Source organism: Saccoglossus kowalevskii, chromosome 5, assembly GCF_978046115.1.
Source record: "Saccoglossus kowalevskii chromosome 5, keSacKowa6.1, whole genome shotgun sequence".
NCBI lineage: Eukaryota > Metazoa > Hemichordata > Enteropneusta > Harrimaniidae > Saccoglossus > Saccoglossus kowalevskii.
Genome location: NC_140645.1, coordinates 4,540,001 through 4,555,419, shown reverse-complemented (window position 1 = coordinate 4,555,419; position 15,419 = coordinate 4,540,001). Strand labels below are relative to the sequence as shown.

At 43.8% G+C, this 15,419-nt stretch overlaps 2 non-coding genes and 61 pseudogenes across 2 annotated transcripts; all 63 read left to right on the top strand.

The window, feature by feature from the left end:
- The first annotated feature begins 69 nt into the window (after positions 1-69).
- LOC146745076 (5S ribosomal RNA) lies at positions 70-189 on the top strand (annotated as a pseudogene).
- A 96-nt stretch (positions 190-285) lies between these two features.
- On the top strand, positions 286-404 carry LOC146745075 (5S ribosomal RNA; annotated as a pseudogene).
- A 96-nt stretch (positions 405-500) lies between these two features.
- LOC146745074 (5S ribosomal RNA) lies at positions 501-620 on the top strand (annotated as a pseudogene).
- A 312-nt stretch (positions 621-932) lies between these two features.
- Positions 933-1,052, top strand: LOC146745073 (5S ribosomal RNA; annotated as a pseudogene).
- A 96-nt stretch (positions 1,053-1,148) lies between these two features.
- LOC146745072 (5S ribosomal RNA) lies at positions 1,149-1,267 on the top strand (annotated as a pseudogene).
- A 96-nt stretch (positions 1,268-1,363) lies between these two features.
- On the top strand, positions 1,364-1,483 carry LOC146745071 (5S ribosomal RNA; annotated as a pseudogene).
- A 311-nt stretch (positions 1,484-1,794) lies between these two features.
- Positions 1,795-1,914, top strand: LOC146745070 (5S ribosomal RNA; annotated as a pseudogene).
- A 96-nt stretch (positions 1,915-2,010) lies between these two features.
- LOC146745069 (5S ribosomal RNA) lies at positions 2,011-2,131 on the top strand (annotated as a pseudogene).
- Positions 2,132-2,225: 94 nt separating this feature from the next.
- Positions 2,226-2,345, top strand: LOC146745068 (5S ribosomal RNA; annotated as a pseudogene).
- A 96-nt stretch (positions 2,346-2,441) lies between these two features.
- LOC146745067 (5S ribosomal RNA) lies at positions 2,442-2,561 on the top strand. The gene has a single exon (XR_014929655.1). It is a non-coding gene; the product is annotated as a 5S ribosomal RNA (ribosomal RNA).
- A 96-nt stretch (positions 2,562-2,657) lies between these two features.
- Positions 2,658-2,777, top strand: LOC146745066 (5S ribosomal RNA; annotated as a pseudogene).
- Positions 2,778-3,089: 312 nt separating this feature from the next.
- LOC146745065 (5S ribosomal RNA) lies at positions 3,090-3,209 on the top strand (annotated as a pseudogene).
- Positions 3,210-3,304: 95 nt separating this feature from the next.
- LOC146745064 (5S ribosomal RNA) lies at positions 3,305-3,424 on the top strand (annotated as a pseudogene).
- A 96-nt stretch (positions 3,425-3,520) lies between these two features.
- LOC146745063 (5S ribosomal RNA) lies at positions 3,521-3,640 on the top strand (annotated as a pseudogene).
- Positions 3,641-3,736: 96 nt separating this feature from the next.
- On the top strand, positions 3,737-3,856 carry LOC146745062 (5S ribosomal RNA; annotated as a pseudogene).
- A 311-nt stretch (positions 3,857-4,167) lies between these two features.
- On the top strand, positions 4,168-4,287 carry LOC146745061 (5S ribosomal RNA; annotated as a pseudogene).
- Positions 4,288-4,383: 96 nt separating this feature from the next.
- LOC146745060 (5S ribosomal RNA) lies at positions 4,384-4,502 on the top strand (annotated as a pseudogene).
- A 96-nt stretch (positions 4,503-4,598) lies between these two features.
- On the top strand, positions 4,599-4,718 carry LOC146745059 (5S ribosomal RNA; annotated as a pseudogene).
- A 311-nt stretch (positions 4,719-5,029) lies between these two features.
- Positions 5,030-5,149, top strand: LOC146745058 (5S ribosomal RNA; annotated as a pseudogene).
- Positions 5,150-5,245: 96 nt separating this feature from the next.
- LOC146745057 (5S ribosomal RNA) lies at positions 5,246-5,366 on the top strand (annotated as a pseudogene).
- Positions 5,367-5,460: 94 nt separating this feature from the next.
- Positions 5,461-5,580, top strand: LOC146745056 (5S ribosomal RNA; annotated as a pseudogene).
- A 96-nt stretch (positions 5,581-5,676) lies between these two features.
- LOC146745055 (5S ribosomal RNA) lies at positions 5,677-5,796 on the top strand. The gene has a single exon (XR_014929654.1). It is a non-coding gene; the product is annotated as a 5S ribosomal RNA (ribosomal RNA).
- Positions 5,797-5,892: 96 nt separating this feature from the next.
- LOC146745054 (5S ribosomal RNA) lies at positions 5,893-6,012 on the top strand (annotated as a pseudogene).
- Positions 6,013-6,324: 312 nt separating this feature from the next.
- LOC146745053 (5S ribosomal RNA) lies at positions 6,325-6,444 on the top strand (annotated as a pseudogene).
- A 95-nt stretch (positions 6,445-6,539) lies between these two features.
- Positions 6,540-6,659, top strand: LOC146745052 (5S ribosomal RNA; annotated as a pseudogene).
- A 96-nt stretch (positions 6,660-6,755) lies between these two features.
- Positions 6,756-6,875, top strand: LOC146745051 (5S ribosomal RNA; annotated as a pseudogene).
- A 96-nt stretch (positions 6,876-6,971) lies between these two features.
- On the top strand, positions 6,972-7,091 carry LOC146745050 (5S ribosomal RNA; annotated as a pseudogene).
- Positions 7,092-7,186: 95 nt separating this feature from the next.
- LOC146745049 (5S ribosomal RNA) lies at positions 7,187-7,306 on the top strand (annotated as a pseudogene).
- Positions 7,307-7,402: 96 nt separating this feature from the next.
- Positions 7,403-7,522, top strand: LOC146745048 (5S ribosomal RNA; annotated as a pseudogene).
- A 96-nt stretch (positions 7,523-7,618) lies between these two features.
- On the top strand, positions 7,619-7,738 carry LOC146745047 (5S ribosomal RNA; annotated as a pseudogene).
- A 94-nt stretch (positions 7,739-7,832) lies between these two features.
- LOC146745046 (5S ribosomal RNA) lies at positions 7,833-7,952 on the top strand (annotated as a pseudogene).
- A 97-nt stretch (positions 7,953-8,049) lies between these two features.
- LOC146745045 (5S ribosomal RNA) lies at positions 8,050-8,169 on the top strand (annotated as a pseudogene).
- A 96-nt stretch (positions 8,170-8,265) lies between these two features.
- On the top strand, positions 8,266-8,385 carry LOC146745044 (5S ribosomal RNA; annotated as a pseudogene).
- Positions 8,386-8,481: 96 nt separating this feature from the next.
- LOC146745043 (5S ribosomal RNA) lies at positions 8,482-8,600 on the top strand (annotated as a pseudogene).
- Positions 8,601-8,696: 96 nt separating this feature from the next.
- On the top strand, positions 8,697-8,816 carry LOC146745042 (5S ribosomal RNA; annotated as a pseudogene).
- Positions 8,817-8,912: 96 nt separating this feature from the next.
- Positions 8,913-9,031, top strand: LOC146745041 (5S ribosomal RNA; annotated as a pseudogene).
- A 96-nt stretch (positions 9,032-9,127) lies between these two features.
- Positions 9,128-9,247, top strand: LOC146745040 (5S ribosomal RNA; annotated as a pseudogene).
- A 312-nt stretch (positions 9,248-9,559) lies between these two features.
- LOC146745039 (5S ribosomal RNA) lies at positions 9,560-9,679 on the top strand (annotated as a pseudogene).
- A 96-nt stretch (positions 9,680-9,775) lies between these two features.
- On the top strand, positions 9,776-9,894 carry LOC146745038 (5S ribosomal RNA; annotated as a pseudogene).
- Positions 9,895-9,990: 96 nt separating this feature from the next.
- LOC146745037 (5S ribosomal RNA) lies at positions 9,991-10,110 on the top strand (annotated as a pseudogene).
- Positions 10,111-10,422: 312 nt separating this feature from the next.
- On the top strand, positions 10,423-10,542 carry LOC146745036 (5S ribosomal RNA; annotated as a pseudogene).
- Positions 10,543-10,639: 97 nt separating this feature from the next.
- LOC146745035 (5S ribosomal RNA) lies at positions 10,640-10,760 on the top strand (annotated as a pseudogene).
- Positions 10,761-10,854: 94 nt separating this feature from the next.
- LOC146745034 (5S ribosomal RNA) lies at positions 10,855-10,974 on the top strand (annotated as a pseudogene).
- A 96-nt stretch (positions 10,975-11,070) lies between these two features.
- Positions 11,071-11,190, top strand: LOC146745033 (5S ribosomal RNA; annotated as a pseudogene).
- Positions 11,191-11,286: 96 nt separating this feature from the next.
- Positions 11,287-11,406, top strand: LOC146745032 (5S ribosomal RNA; annotated as a pseudogene).
- A 96-nt stretch (positions 11,407-11,502) lies between these two features.
- On the top strand, positions 11,503-11,622 carry LOC146745031 (5S ribosomal RNA; annotated as a pseudogene).
- Positions 11,623-11,718: 96 nt separating this feature from the next.
- Positions 11,719-11,838, top strand: LOC146745030 (5S ribosomal RNA; annotated as a pseudogene).
- A 96-nt stretch (positions 11,839-11,934) lies between these two features.
- On the top strand, positions 11,935-12,054 carry LOC146745029 (5S ribosomal RNA; annotated as a pseudogene).
- Positions 12,055-12,150: 96 nt separating this feature from the next.
- LOC146745028 (5S ribosomal RNA) lies at positions 12,151-12,270 on the top strand (annotated as a pseudogene).
- Positions 12,271-12,366: 96 nt separating this feature from the next.
- LOC146745027 (5S ribosomal RNA) lies at positions 12,367-12,486 on the top strand (annotated as a pseudogene).
- Positions 12,487-12,582: 96 nt separating this feature from the next.
- On the top strand, positions 12,583-12,702 carry LOC146745026 (5S ribosomal RNA; annotated as a pseudogene).
- A 96-nt stretch (positions 12,703-12,798) lies between these two features.
- LOC146745025 (5S ribosomal RNA) lies at positions 12,799-12,918 on the top strand (annotated as a pseudogene).
- Positions 12,919-13,015: 97 nt separating this feature from the next.
- LOC146745024 (5S ribosomal RNA) lies at positions 13,016-13,135 on the top strand (annotated as a pseudogene).
- A 96-nt stretch (positions 13,136-13,231) lies between these two features.
- On the top strand, positions 13,232-13,351 carry LOC146745023 (5S ribosomal RNA; annotated as a pseudogene).
- Positions 13,352-13,447: 96 nt separating this feature from the next.
- Positions 13,448-13,567, top strand: LOC146745022 (5S ribosomal RNA; annotated as a pseudogene).
- A 94-nt stretch (positions 13,568-13,661) lies between these two features.
- LOC146745021 (5S ribosomal RNA) lies at positions 13,662-13,781 on the top strand (annotated as a pseudogene).
- A 96-nt stretch (positions 13,782-13,877) lies between these two features.
- On the top strand, positions 13,878-13,997 carry LOC146745020 (5S ribosomal RNA; annotated as a pseudogene).
- A 96-nt stretch (positions 13,998-14,093) lies between these two features.
- Positions 14,094-14,213, top strand: LOC146745019 (5S ribosomal RNA; annotated as a pseudogene).
- Positions 14,214-14,309: 96 nt separating this feature from the next.
- LOC146745018 (5S ribosomal RNA) lies at positions 14,310-14,429 on the top strand (annotated as a pseudogene).
- A 96-nt stretch (positions 14,430-14,525) lies between these two features.
- On the top strand, positions 14,526-14,645 carry LOC146745017 (5S ribosomal RNA; annotated as a pseudogene).
- Positions 14,646-14,741: 96 nt separating this feature from the next.
- On the top strand, positions 14,742-14,861 carry LOC146745016 (5S ribosomal RNA; annotated as a pseudogene).
- A 96-nt stretch (positions 14,862-14,957) lies between these two features.
- On the top strand, positions 14,958-15,077 carry LOC146745015 (5S ribosomal RNA; annotated as a pseudogene).
- Positions 15,078-15,173: 96 nt separating this feature from the next.
- Positions 15,174-15,293, top strand: LOC146745014 (5S ribosomal RNA; annotated as a pseudogene).
- The last annotated feature ends 126 nt before the right edge of the window (positions 15,294-15,419 follow it).

Sequence of the window (15,419 nt, the reverse complement as noted above, 5' to 3'; positions counted from 1 at the left end):
ACTAAATTTTTCCCGGGATTTTTTGCCTAGCCGAAGTATTAAGTTACATCCAATTCCGACGAATATTCAGCCTACTGCCATAACATTGCAGAATACACCCGTTCTCGTCCGATCACTGAAGTTAAGCTGCATCGGTCGTGGTTAGTACTTGGATGTGAGACCGGCTGGGAATACCACGTGCAGTAGGCTTATCAATATTTTTATTCCACCGTACATGCTATCTTTTTCCCGTGATTTTTTGCCTAGCTGAAGCAGTAATTGAAATCCAATTCCGACAAGTAATCAGCCTACTGCCAAACCATTGCAGAATACACCAGTTCTCGTCCGATCACTGAAGCTAAGCCGCATCGGGCGTGGTTAGTACTTGCACGGGGACCGGCTGGGAATACCTCGTGCAGTAGGCTCATCAACATTTTTATTCCACATTACATGCTAACTTTTTCCAATGATTTTTGGCCTAGACGAAGCATTAAATGACATACAATTAGGATGAATATTCAGCCTACTGCCAAACCATTGCAGAATACACCAGTTCTCGTCCGATCACTGAAGTTAAGCTGCATTGGGTGTGGTTAGTACTTGGATGTGAGACAGGCTGGGAATACCACGTGCAGAACGCTCATCAACATTTTAATTCCACCGTACATACCAACTTTTTCCCGGGATTTGTTGCCTAGCCGAAGTATTAAATTACATCCAATTCCGACGAATATTCAGTCTACTGCCAAACCATTGCAGAGTACACCAGTTCTCGTCCGATCACTGATGTTAAGCTGCATCGGGCGTGGTTAGTACTTGCACGGGAGACCTGCTGGGATTAAAAAGTGCAGTAGGTTTATCAACATTTTTATTCAACCATACATACCACTTTTTTCCCTTGATTTTTTGCCTAGCCGAATCATTAATTGAAATCCAATTCCGACAAATATTCAGCCTACTGCCAAACCATTGCAGAATACACCAGTTCTCGTCCTATCACTGAAGCTAAGCCGCATCGGGCGTGGTTAGTACTTGCACGGGAGACCGGCTGGGAATACCTCGTGCAGTAGGCTCATCAACATTTTTATTCCACATTACATGCTAACTTTTTCCCATGATTTATTGCCTAGACGAAGCATTAAATGACATACAATTAGGACGAATATTCAGCCTACTGCCAAACCATTGCAGAATACACCAGTTCTCGTCCGATCACTGAAGTTAAGCTGCATCGGGCGTGGTTAGTACATGCATGGAGACCGGCTGGGAATACCACGTGCATTAGGCTCATCAACATTTTAATTCCACCGTACGTACCAACTTTTTCCCATGATGTTTTGCCTAGGCGAAGCATTAAATGACATCTAATTGCGAAGAATATTCCGCCTACTGCCAAACCAATGCAGAATACACCAGTTCTCGTCCGATCACTGAAGTTAATCTGCATCGGGCATGGTTAGTAATTGAATGGGAGACCGGCTGGGAATACCACGTGCAGTAGGCTTATCAATATTTTTATTCCACCGTACATACCAACTTTTTCCCGTGATTTTTTGCCTAGCCGAAGCATTAATTGAAATCCAATTCCGACAAATATTCAGCCTACTGCCAAACCATTGCAGAATACACCAGTTCTCGCGTGATCACTGAAGCTAAGCCGCATCGGGCCTGGTTAGAACTTGCACGAGAGACCAGCGTGAATACCTCGTGCAGTAGGCTCATCAACATGTTTATTCCACATTACATGCTAACTTTTTCCAATGATTTTTTGCCTTGACGAAGGATTAAATGACATACAATTCGGTAGAATATTCAGCCTACTGCCTAACCATTGCAGAATACACCAGTTCTCGTCCGATCACTGAAGTTAAGCTGCATCGGGCGTGGTTAGTACTTGCATGGGAGACCGGCTGGGAATATCACGTGCAGTAGGATGATGAACATTTTTAGTCCACATTACATACTAACTTTTTCCCATGATTTTTTGCCTAGACGAAGCATTAAATGACATCCAATTGCGACGAATATTCAGCCTACTGCCAAACCAATGCAGAATACACCAGTTCTCGTCTGATCATTGAAGTTAATCTGCTTAGGGCATGGGTTAGTACTTGCATGGGAGACCGGCTGGGAATACCACGTGCAGTAGGCTTATCAACATTTTTATTCCACTGTACATACCATATTTCCCGGGATTTGTTGCCTAGCCGAAGTAAAAAATTACATCCAATTCCGACGAATATTCAGCCTACTGCCAAACCATTGCAGAATACACCAGTTCTCGTCCGATCACTGAAGTTAAGCTGCATCGGGCGTGGTTAGTACTTGCGTGGGAGATCGGCTGGGAATACCATCTGCAGTAGGCTGATGAACATTTTTATTCCACTGTACATACTAACTTTTTTCCATGATTTTTTGCCTATCCGAAGTATTAAATTACATCCAATTCCGACGAATATTCAGCCTACTGCCAAACCATTGCAGAATACACCAGTTCTCGTCCGATCACTGAAGTTAAGCTGCATCGGGCGTGGTTAGTACTTCCATGGGAGACCTGCTGGGAATACCACGTGCAGTAGGCTTATCAATATTTTTATTCCACCGTACATGCTATCTTTTTCCCGTGATTTTTTGCCTAGCCGAAGCATTAATTGAAATCCAATTCTGACAAATATTCAGCCTACTGCCAAACCATTGCAGAATACACCAGTTCTCGTCCGATCACTGAAGTTAAGCTGCATCGGGTGTGGTTAGTACTTGCATGGGAGACCGGCTGGGAATACTACGTGCATTCGGCTCATCAACATTTTTATTCCACCATACATACTAAATTTTTCCCGGGATTGTTTGCATAGCCAAAGCATTAAACGACATACAATTCGGATGAATATTCAGTCTACTGCCAAACCATTGCAAATTACACCAGTTCTCGTCCGATCACGGAAGCTAAGCCGCATCGGGCGTGGTTAGTACTTGCACTAGAGACCGGTGGGGAATACCTCGTGCAGTAGGCTCATCAACATTTTTATTCCACATTACATGCTAACTTTTTCCAATGATTTTTTGCCTAGACGAAGCATTAAATGACATACAATTCGGTCGAATATTCAGCCTACTGCCTAACCATTGCAGAATACACCAGTTCTCGTCTGATCACTGAAGTTAAGCTGCATCTGGCGTGGTTAGTACTTGCATGGGAGACCGGCTGGGAATACCACGTGCATTAGGCTCATCAACATTTTTATACCACCATACGTACTAACTTTTCCCGGGATTTTTTGCCTAGCCGAAGCATTAAGTTACATCCAATTCCGACGAATATTCAGCCTACTGCCAAACCATTGCAGAATACACCCGTTCTCGTCCTATCACTGAAGTTAAGCTGCATCGGGCGTGGTTAGTACTTGCATTGGAGACCTGCTGGGAATACCACGTGCTGTAGGCTTATCAATATTTTTATTCCACCGTACATGCTATCTTTTTCCCGTGAATTTATGCCTAGCAAAAGCATTAATTGAAATCCAATTCCGACAAATAATCAGCCTACTGCCAAACCATTGCAGAATACACCAGTAATCGTCCGATCACTGAAGCTAAGCCGCATCGGGCGTGGTTAGTACTTGCACGGGAGACTGGCTGGGAATACCTCGTGCAGTAGGCTCATCAACATTTTTATTCCACATTACATGCTAACTTTTTCCCATGATTTTTTGCCTAGACAAAGCATTAAATGACATACAATTAGGATGAATATTCAGCCTACTGCCAAACCATTGCAGAATACACCAGTTCTCGTCCGATCACTGAAGTTAAGCTGCATCTGGCGTGGTTAGTACTTGCATGGGAGACTGGCTGGGAATACCACGTGCATTAGGCTCATCAACATTTTTATACCACCGTACGTACTAACTTTTCCTGGGATTTTTTGCCTAGCCGAAGTATTAAATTACATCCAATTCCGACGAATATTCAGTCTACTGCCAAACCATTGCAGAGTACACCAGTTCTCGTCCGATCACTGATGTTAAGCTGCATCGGGCGTGGTTAGTACTTGCACGGGAGACCTGCTGGGATTAAAAAGTGCAGTAGGTTTATCAACATTTTTATTCAACCATACATACCACTTTTTTCCCTTGATTTTTTGCCTAGCCGAATCATTAATTGAAATCCAATTCCGACAAATATTCAGCCTACTGCCAAACCATTGCAGAATACACCAGTTCTCGTCCTATCACTGAAGCTAAGCCGCATCGGGCGTGGTTAGTACTTGCACGGGAGACCGGCTGGGAATACCTCGTGCAGTAGGCTCATCAACATTTTTATTCCACATTACATGCTAACTTTTTCCCATGATTTATTGCCTAGACGAAGCATTAAATGACATACAATTAGGACGAATATTCAGCCTACTGCCAAACCATTGCAGAATACACCAGTTCTCGTCCGATCACTGAAGTTAAGCTGCATCGGGCGTGGTTAGTACATGCATGGAGACCGGCTGGGAATACCACGTGCATTAGGCTCATCAACATTTTAATTCCACCGTACGTACCAACTTTTTCCCATGATGTTTTGCCTAGGCGAAGCATTAAATGACATCTAATTGCGAAGAATATTCCGCCTACTGCCAAACCAATGCAGAATACACCAGTTCTCGTCCGATCACTGAAGTTAATCTGCATCGGGCATGGTTAGTAATTGAATGGGAGACCGGCTGGGAATACCACGTGCAGTAGGCTTATCAATATTTTTATTCCACCGTACATACCAACTTTTTCCCGTGATTTTTTGCCTAGCCGAAGCATTAATTGAAATCCAATTCCGACAAATATTCAGCCTACTGCCAAACCATTGCAGAATACACCAGTTCTCGCGTGATCACTGAAGCTAAGCCGCATCGGGCCTGGTTAGAACTTGCACGAGAGACCAGCGTGAATACCTCGTGCAGTAGGCTCATCAACATGTTTATTCCACATTACATGCTAACTTTTTCCAATGATTTTTTGCCTTGACGAAGGATTAAATGACATACAATTCGGTAGAATATTCAGCCTACTGCCTAACCATTGCAGAATACACCAGTTCTCGTCCGATCACTGAAGTTAAGCTGCATCGGGCGTGGTTAGTACTTGCATGGGAGACCGGCTGGGAATATCACGTGCAGTAGGATGATGAACATTTTTAGTCCACATTACATACTAACTTTTTCCCATGATTTTTTGCCTAGACGAAGCATTAAATGACATCCAATTGCGACGAATATTCAGCCTACTGCCAAACCAATGCAGAATACACCAGTTCTCGTCTGATCATTGAAGTTAATCTGCTTAGGGCATGGGTTAGTACTTGCATGGGAGACCGGCTGGGAATACCACGTGCAGTAGGCTTATCAACATTTTTATTCCACTGTACATACCATATTTCCCGGGATTTGTTGCCTAGCCGAAGTAAAAAATTACATCCAATTCCGACGAATATTCAGCCTACTGCCAAACCATTGCAGAATACACCAGTTCTCGTCCGATCACTGAAGTTAAGCTGCATCGGGCGTGGTTAGTACTTGCGTGGGAGATCGGCTGGGAATACCATCTGCAGTAGGCTGATGAACATTTTTATTCCACTGTACATACTAACTTTTTTCCATGATTTTTTGCCTATCCGAAGTATTAAATTACATCCAATTCCGACGAATATTCAGCCTACTGCCAAACCATTGCAGAATACACCAGTTCTCGTCCGATCACTGAAGTTAAGCTGCATCGGGCGTGGTTAGTACTTCCATGGGAGACCTGCTGGGAATACCACGTGCAGTAGGCTTATCAATATTTTTATTCCACCGTACATGCTATCTTTTTCCCGTGATTTTTTGCCTAGCCGAAGCATTAATTGAAATCCAATTCTGACAAATATTCAGCCTACTGCCAAACCATTGCAGAATACACCAGTTCTCGTCCGATCACTGAAGTTAAGCTGCATCGGGTGTGGTTAGTACTTGCATGGGAGACCGGCTGGGAATACTACGTGCATTCGGCTCATCAACATTTTTATTCCACCATACATACTAAATTTTTCCCGGGATTGTTTGCATAGCCAAAGCATTAAACGACATACAATTCGGATGAATATTCAGTCTACTGCCAAACCATTGCAAATTACACCAGTTCTCGTCCGATCACGGAAGCTAAGCCGCATCGGGCGTGGTTAGTACTTGCACTAGAGACCGGTGGGGAATACCTCGTGCAGTAGGCTCATCAACATTTTTATTCCACATTACATGCTAACTTTTTCCAATGATTTTTTGCCTAGACGAAGCATTAAATGACATACAATTCGGTCGAATATTCAGCCTACTGCCTAACCATTGCAGAATACACCAGTTCTCGTCTGATCACTGAAGTTAAGCTGCATCTGGCGTGGTTAGTACTTGCATGGGAGACCGGCTGGGAATACCACGTGCATTAGGCTCATCAACATTTTTATACCACCATACGTACTAACTTTTCCCGGGATTTTTTGCCTAGCCGAAGCATTAAGTTACATCCAATTCCGACGAATATTCAGCCTACTGCCAAACCATTGCAGAATACACCCGTTCTCGTCCTATCACTGAAGTTAAGCTGCATCGGGCGTGGTTAGTACTTGCATTGGAGACCTGCTGGGAATACCACGTGCTGTAGGCTTATCAATATTTTTATTCCACCGTACATGCTATCTTTTTCCCGTGAATTTATGCCTAGCAAAAGCATTAATTGAAATCCAATTCCGACAAATAATCAGCCTACTGCCAAACCATTGCAGAATACACCAGTAATCGTCCGATCACTGAAGCTAAGCCGCATCGGGCGTGGTTAGTACTTGCACGGGAGACTGGCTGGGAATACCTCGTGCAGTAGGCTCATCAACATTTTTATTCCACATTACATGCTAACTTTTTCCCATGATTTTTTGCCTAGACAAAGCATTAAATGACATACAATTAGGATGAATATTCAGCCTACTGCCAAACCATTGCAGAATACACCAGTTCTCGTCCGATCACTGAAGTTAAGCTGCATCTGGCGTGGTTAGTACTTGCATGGGAGACTGGCTGGGAATACCACGTGCATTAGGCTCATCAACATTTTTATACCACCGTACGTACTAACTTTTCCTGGGATTTTTTGCCTAGCCGAAGTATTAAATTACATCCAATTCCGACGAATATTCAGCCTACTGCCAAACCATTGTAGAATACACCCGTTCTCGTCCAATCACTGAAGTTAAGCTGCATCGGGCGTGGTTAGTACTTGGATGTGAGACCGGCTGGGAATACCTCGTGCAGTAGGCTCATCAACATTTTTATTCCACATTACATGCTAACTTTTTCCCATGATTTTTTGCCTAGACGAAGCATTAAATGACATACAATTAGGATGAATATTCAGCCTACTGCCAAACCATTGCAGAATACACCAGTTCTCGTCCGATCACTGAAGTTAAGCTGCATCGGGCGTGGTTAGTACTTGCATGGGAGACCGGCTGGGAATACCACGTGCAGTAGGATGGTGAACATTTTTAGTCCACATTACATACTAACTTTTTCCCATGATTTTTTGCCTAGACGAAGCATTAAATGACATCCAATTGCGACGAATATTCAGCCTACTGCCAAACCAATGCAGAATACACCAGTTCTCGTCTGATCATTGAAGTTAATCTGCATAGGGCATGGTTAGTACTTGCATGGGAGACCGGCTGGGAATACCACGTGCAGTAGGCTTATCAACATTTTTATTCCACCGTACATACCATATTTCCCGGGATTTGTTGCCTAGCCGAAGTATTAAATTACATCCAATTCCGACGAATATTCAGCCTACTGCCAAACCATTGCAGAATACACCAGTTCTCGTCCGATCGCTGAAGTTAAGCTGCATCGGGCGTGGTTAGTACTTGCGTGGGAGACCGGCTGGGAATACCACCTGCAGTAGGCTAATGAACATTTTTATTCCACCGTACATACTAACGTTTTTTCCATGATTTTTTGCATAGCCGAAGCATTAAATGACATCTAATTGCTAAGAATATTCAGCCTACTGCCAAACCATTGCAGAATACACCAGTTCTCGTCCGATCACTGAAGTTAAGCTGCATCGGGCGTGGTTAGTACTTGGATGTGAGACAGGCTGGGAATACCACGTGCAGTACGCTAATCAACATTTTTATTCCACCGTACATACTAACTTTTTCCCGGGATTTTTTGCCTAGGCGAAGTATTAAGTTACATCCAATTCCGACGAATATTCAGCCTACTGCCAAACCATTGCAGAATACACCCGTTCTTGTCCGATCACTGAAGTTAAGCTGCATCGGGCGTGGTTAGTACTAGCATGAGAGACCTGCTGGGAATACCACGTGCAGTAGGCTTATCAACATTTTTATTCCACCGTACATACTAACATTTTCCCGGGATTGTTTGCATAGCCGAAGCATTAAACGACATACAATTCGGACGAATATTCAGCCTACTGCCAAACCATTGCAGAATACACCAGTTCTCGTCCGATCACTGAAGTTAAGCTGCATCCGGCGTGGTTAGTACTTGCATGGAGACCGGCTGGGAAAACTACGTGCATTAGGCTCATCAACATTTTTATTCCACCGTACATACAAAATTTTTCCCGGGATTTTTTGCCTAGCCGAAGTATTAAGTTACATCCAATTCCGACGAATATTCAGCCTACTGCCATAACATTGCAGAATACACCCGTTCTCGTCCGATCACTGAAGTTAAGCTGCATCGGTCGTGGTTAGTACTTGGATGTGAGACCGGCTGGGAATACCACGTGCAGTAGGCTTATCAATATTTTTATTCCACCGTACATGCTATCTTTTTCCCGTAATTTTTTGCCTAGCTGAAGCAGTAATTGAAATCCAATTCCGACAAGTAATCAGCCTACTGCCAAACCATTGCAGAATACACCAGTTCTCGTCCGATCACTGAAGCTAAGCCGCATCGGGCGTGGTTAGTACTTGCACGGGGACCGGCTGGGAATACCTCGTGCAGTAGGCTCATCAACATTTTTATTCCACATTACATGCTAACTTTTTCCAATGATTTTTGGCCTAGACGAAGCATTAAATGACATACAATTAGGATGAATATTCAGCCTACTGCCAAACCATTGCAGAATACACCAGTTCTCGTCCGATCACTGAAGTTAAGCTGCATTGGGTGTGGTTAGTACTTGGATGTGAGACAGGCTGGGAATACCACGTGCAGAACGCTCATCAACATTTTAATTCCACCGTACATACCAACTTTTTCCCGGGATTTGTTGCCTAGCCGAAGTATTAAATTACATCCAATTCCGACGAATATTCAGTCTACTGCCAAACCATTGCAGAGTACACCAGTTCTCGTCCGATCACTGATGTTAAGCTGCATCGGGCGTGGTTAGTACTTGCACGGGAGACCTGCTGGGATTAAAAAGTGCAGTAGGTTTATCAACATTTTTATTCAACCATACATACCACTTTTTTCCCTTGATTTTTTGCCTAGCCGAATCATTAATTGAAATCCAATTCCGACAAATATTCAGCCTACTGCCAAACCATTGCAGAATACACCAGTTCTCGTCCTATCACTGAAGCTAAGCCGCATCGGGCGTGGTTAGTACTTGCACGGGAGACCGGCTGGGAATACCTCGTGCAGTAGGCTCATCAACATTTTTATTCCACATTACATGCTAACTTTTTCCCATGATTTATTGCCTAGACGAAGCATTAAATGACATACAATTAGGACGAATATTCAGCCTACTGCCAAACCATTGCAGAATACACCAGTTCTCGTCCGATCACTGAAGTTAAGCTGCATCGGGCGTGGTTAGTACATGCATGGAGACCGGCTGGGAATACTACGTGCATTAGGCTCATCAACATTTTAATTCCACCGTACGTACCAACTTTTTCCCATGATGTTTTGCCTAGGCGAAGCATTAAATGACATCTAATTGCGAAGAATATTCCGCCTACTGCCAAACCAATGCAGAATACACCAGTTCTCGTCCGATCACTGAAGTTAATCTGCATCGGGCATGGTTAGTAATTGAATGGGAGACCGGCTGGGAATACCACGTGCAGTAGGCTTATCAATATTTTTATTCCACCGTACATACCAACTTTTTCCCGTGATTTTTTGCCTAGCCGAAGCATTAATTGAAATCCAATTCCGACAAATATTCAGCCTACTGCCAAACCATTGCAGAATACACCAGTTCTCGCGTGATCACTGAAGCTAAGCCGCATCGGGCCTGGTTAGAACTTGCACGAGAGACCAGCGGGGAATACCTCGTGCAGTAGGCTCATCAACATGTTTATTCCACATTACATGCTAACTTTTTCCAATGATTTTTTGCCTTGACGAAGGATTAAATGACATACAATTCGGTAGAATATTCAGCCTACTGCCTAACCATTGCAGAATACACCAGTTCTCGTCCGATCACTGAAGTTAAGCTGCATCGGGCGTGGTTAGTACTTGCATGGGAGACCGGCTGGGAATATCACGTGCAGTAGGATGATGAACATTTTTAGTCCACATTACATACTAACTTTTTCCCATGATTTTTTTGCGTAGACGAAGCATTAAATGACATCCAATTGCGACGAATATTCAGCCTACTGCCAAACCAATGCAGAATACACCAGTTCTCGTCTGATCATTGAAGTTAATCTGCTTAGGGCATGGGTTAGTACTTGCATGGGAGACCGGCTGGGAATACCACGTGCAGTAGGCTTATCAACATTTTTATTCCACTGTACATACCATATTTCCCGGGATTTGTTGCCTAGCCGAAGTAAAAAATTACATCCAATTCCGACGAATATTCAGCCTACTGCCAAACCATTGCAGAATACACCAGTTCTCGTCCGATCACTGAAGTTAAGCTGCATCGGGCGTGGTTAGTACTTGCGTGGGAGATCGGCTGGGAATACCATCTGCAGTAGGCTGATGAACATTTTTATTCCACTGTACATACTAACTTTTTTCCATGATTTTTTGCCTAGCCGAAGTATTAAATTACATCCAATTCCGACGAATATTCAGCCTACTGCCAAACCATTGCAGAATACACCAGTTCTCGTCCGATCGCTGAAGTTAAGCTGCATCGGGCGTGGTTAGTACTTGCGTGGGAGACCGGCTGTGAATACCACCTGCAGTAGGCTAATGAACATTTTTATTCCACCGTACATAGTAACCTTTTTCTATGATTTTTTGCATAGCCGAAGCATTTAATGACATCTAATTGCTAAGAATATTCAGCCTACTGCCAAACCAATGCAGAATACACCAGTTCTCGTCCGATCACTGAAGTTAATCTGCATCGGGCATGCTTAGTAATTGCATGGGAGACCGGCTGGGAATACCACGTGCAGTAGGCTTATCAACATTTTTATTCCACCGTACATACCAACTTTTCCCCGGGATTTGTTGCCTAGCCGAAGTATTAAATTACATCCAATTTCGACGAATATTCAGCCTACTGCCAAACCATTGCAGAATACACCAGTTCTCGTCCGATCACTGAAGCAAAGCCGCATCGGGCGTGGTTAGTACTTGCACGGGAGACCGGCTGGGAATACCTCGTGCAGTAGGCTCATCAACATTTTTATTCCACATTACATGCTAACTTTTTCCCATGATTTTTTGCCTAGACAAAGCATTAAATGACATACAATTAGGACGAATATTCAGCCTACTGCCAAACCATTGCAGAATACACCAGTTCTCGTCCAATCACTGAAGTTAAGCTGCATCGAGCGTGGTTAGTAATTGCATGGGAGACCAGCTGGGAATACCACGTGCATTAGGCTCATCAACATTTTTATTCCACCGTACATACTAGCTTTTTCCCGGGATTTTTTGCCTAGCCGAAGTATTAAGTTACATCCAATTCCGACGAATATTCAGCCTACTGCCAAACCATTGCAGAATACACCCGTTCTCGTCCTATCACTGAAGTTAAGCTGCATCGGGCGTGGTTAGTACTTGGATGTGAGACCGGCTGGGAATACCACGTGCAGTACGCTCATCAACATTTTTATTCCACCGTACATACCAACTTTTCCCCGGGATTTGTTGCCTAGCTGAAGTATTAAGTTACATCCAATTCCGACGAATATTCCGTCTACTGCCAAACCATTGCAAATTACACCAGTTCTCGTCCGATCGCTGAAGTTAAGCTGCATTGGCCGTGGTTAGTACTTGCATGGGAGACCTGCTGGGAATACCACGTGCAGTAGGCTTATCAATATTTTTATTCCACCGTACATGCTATCTTTTTCCCGTGAATTTTTGCCTAGCTGAAGCATTAATTGAAATCCAATTCCGACAAATAATCAGCCTACTGCCAAACCATTGCAGAATACACCAGTTCTCGTCCAATCACTGAAGCTAAGCCGCATCAGGCGTGGTTAGTACTTGCACGGGAGACCGGCTGGGAATACCTCGTGCAGTAGGCTCATCAACATTTTTATTCCACATTACATACTAAATTTTTCCCGGGATTTTTTGCCTAGACGAAGCATTAAATGACATACAATTAGGATGAATATTCAGCCTACTGCCAAACCATTGCAGAATACACCAGTTCTCGTCCGATCACTGAAGTTAAGCTGCATCGGGCGTGGTTAGTACTTGGATGTGAGACAGGCTGGGAATACCACGTGCAGTACGCTCATCAACATTATAATTCCACCGTACATACCAACTTTTTCCCGGGATTTGTTGCCTAGCCGAAGTATTAAATTACATCCAATTCCGACGAATATTCAGTCTACTGCCAAACCATTGCAGAATACACCAGTTCTCGTCCGATCACTGAAGTTAATCTGCATCGGGCATGGTTAGTAATTGAATGGGAGACCGGCTGGGAATACCACGGGCAGTAGGCTTATCAATACTTTTATTCCACCTGTACATACCAACTTTTTCCCGTGATTTTTTGCCTAGCCGAAGCATTAATTGAAATCCAATTCCGACAAATATTCAGCCTACTGCCAAACCATTGCAGAATACACCAGTTCTCGTCCGATCACTGAAGCTAAGCCGCATCGGGCGTGGTTAGTACTTGCACGAGAGACCGGCGGGGAATACCTCGTGCAGTAGGCTCATCAACATTTTTATTCCACATTACATGCTAACTTTTTCCAATGATTTTTTGCCTAGACGAAGCATTAAATGACATACAATTCGGTCGAATATTCAGCCTACTGCCTAACCATTGCAGAATACACCAGTTCTCGTCCGATCACTGAAGTTAAGCTGCATCGGGCGTGGTTAGTACTTGCATGGGAGACCGGCTGAGAATACCGCGTGCAGTAGGCTGATGAACATTTTTAGTCCACATTACATACTAACTTTTTCCCATGATTTTTTGCCTAGACGAAGCATTAAATGACATCCAATTGCGACGAATATTCAGCCTACTGCCAAACCAATGCAGAATACACCAGTTCTCGTCTGATCATTGAAGTTAATCTGCATAGGGCATGGTTAGTACTTGCATGGGAGACCGGCTGGGAATACCACGTGCAGTAGGCTTATCAACATTTTTATTCCACCGTACATACCATATTTCCCGGGATTTGTTGCCTAGCCGAAGTAAAAAATTACATCCAATTCCGACGAATATTCAGCCTACTGCCAAATCATTGCAGAATACACCAGTTCTCGTCCGATCACTGAAGTTAAGCTGCATCGGGCGTGGTTAGTACTTGCGTGGGTGATCGGCTGGGAAAACCATCTGCAGTAGGCTCATGAACATTTTTATTCCACCGTACATACTAACTTTTTTCCATGATTTTTTGCCTAGCCGAAGTATTAAATTACATCCAATTCCGAGGAATATTCAGCCTACTGCCAAACCAATGCAGAATACACCAGTTCTCGTCCGATCACTGAAGTTAATCTGCATCGGGCATGGTTAGTACTTGCATGGGAGACCGGCTGGGAATACCACGTGCAGTAGCCTTATCAACATTTTTATTCAACCGTACATACCATTTTTTTCCCGCGATTTGTTGCCTAGCCGAAGTATTTAATTACATCCAATTCCGACGAATATTCAGCCTACTGCCAAACCATTGCAGAATACACCAGTTCTCGTCCGATCGCTGAAGTTAAGCTGCATCGGGCGTGGTTAGTACTTGCGTGGGAGACCGGCTGGGAATACCACCTGCAGTAGGCTAATGAACATTTTTATTCCACCGTACATACGAACCTTTTTCCATGATTTTTTGCATAGCCGAAGCATTAAACGACATCCAATTCCGACAAATATTCAGCCTACTGCCAAACCATTGCAGAATACACCAGTTCTCGTCCGATCACTGAAGCTAAGCCGCATCGGGCGTGGTTAGTACTTGCACGGGAGATCGGCTGGGAATACCTCGTGCAGTAGGCTCATCAACATTTTTATTCCACATTACATGCTAACATTTTCCCATGATTTTTTGCCTAGACGAAGCATTAAATGACATACAATTCGGACGAATATTCAGACTACTGCCTAACCATTGCTGAATACACCAGTTCTCGTCCGATCACTGAAGTTAAGCTGCATCGGGCGTGGTTAGTACTTGCGTGGGTGATCGGCTGGGAAAACCATCTGCAGTAGGCTCATGAACATTTTTATTCCACCGTACATACTAACTTTTTTCCATGATTTTTTGCCTAGCCGAAGTATTAAATTACATCCAATTCCGAGGAATATTCAGCCTACTGCCAAACCAATGCAGAATACACCAGTTCTCGTCCGATCACTGAAGTTAATCTGCATCGGGCATGGTTAGTACTTGCATGGGAGACCGGCTGGGAATACCACGTGCAGTAGCCTTATCAACATTTTTATTCAACCGTACATACCATTTTTTTCCCGCGATTTGTTGCCTAGCCGAAGTATTTAATTACATCCAATTCCGACGAATATTCAGCCTACTGCCAAACCATTGCAGAATACACCAGTTCTCGTCCGATCGCTGAAGTTAAGCTGCATCGGGCGTGGTTAGTACTTGCGTGGGAGACCGGCTGGGAATACCACCTGCAGTAGGCTAATGAACATTTTTATTCCACCGTACATACGAACCTTTTTCCATGATTTTTTGCATAGCCGAAGCATTAAACGACATCCAATTCCGACAAATATTCAGCCTACTGCCAAACCATTGCAGAATACACCAGTTCTCGTCCGATCACTGAAGCTAAGCCGCATCGGGCGTGGTTAGTACTTGCACGGGAGATCGGCTGGGAATACCTCGTGCAGTAGGCTCATCAACATTTTTATTCCACATTACATGCTAACATTTTCCCATGATTTTTTGCCTAGACGAAGCATTAAATGACATACAATTCGGACGAATATTCAGACTACTGCCTAACCATTGCTGAATACACC